This window comes from Octodon degus, unplaced genomic scaffold (assembly GCF_000260255.1).
Source record: "Octodon degus isolate 3935 unplaced genomic scaffold, OctDeg1.0 scaffold00085, whole genome shotgun sequence".
NCBI classification, from domain to species: Eukaryota; Metazoa; Chordata; class Mammalia; order Rodentia; family Octodontidae; genus Octodon; species Octodon degus.
Window position 1 is genome coordinate 4,640,323 of NW_004524661.1, and position 721 is coordinate 4,641,043.

General features: G+C 34.0%; 1 protein-coding gene across 1 annotated transcript in view; it reads right to left on the reverse strand.

Moving 5' to 3' along the window:
- The window catches only part of Spdl1 (spindle apparatus coiled-coil protein 1), a 61,357-nt gene that overhangs the window by 27,325 nt on the left and 33,311 nt on the right, over positions 1-721 (reverse strand). The gene's annotated exons all lie outside the window — the stretch shown is intronic.

Consider the following 721-nt stretch of genomic DNA (forward strand, 5'->3'; position numbering starts at 1 on the left):
GCTCAATATCCAGGGCCCGCTGGCTCTCAAACAACGCTTTCATTCGCTGTATGGACAGCTCACCTTTGGTGCTTTCATTGTCTTTGCTACCATAATAATAAACGAAAATCCAGAGGCATTAAAAATATATATAATATAAATAAGGGCATTTCAAAGTATGTTTAAACACTTTTATTCTTAAAAAAATCTGATTATAAGAATATTTTTCATATTAAATTTCTCTTCACTAATCTATAAAGCTAAAATCAAAGAAAAAGTTATTCACTGAAAGCTTTTTTAATAATCAGTATTTAATTTATCTTGCATTAAAACTCAGAATGTACTACAGAAAGATAATTTTACTTTCTTTTTTTAGAAATTTGACAATTCAAAAAAAACTGTAGCCATTAATGCTACTTACTTATTTCTTTCTTTTTTTTTTTTTTTTTTTTGTGGCTGGTTCAGCTCGCCTTGGGGGTGGGGCTGGTGCGGCATGTGGTGCCAGGGATTGAATCTTGGTTCCTGCACTTGCCTAAGCTTGTCTAATCAGGTGCTTTAGACCACTGAGTTATCTTGCTGGTCCTATGCTATTTATTTTAAGCATTTGAAAAGTCTTCATCTTCCCACTTGCCCACTGAGACACTTACTTTAAGTTATCAAGTTTTAGCTGAAGTAAATCTGTATAGTAGGTTTTGTCTTCTAGACCAGAGTTGCCTGGCATGGAAGGCTTAGATTCCACCAA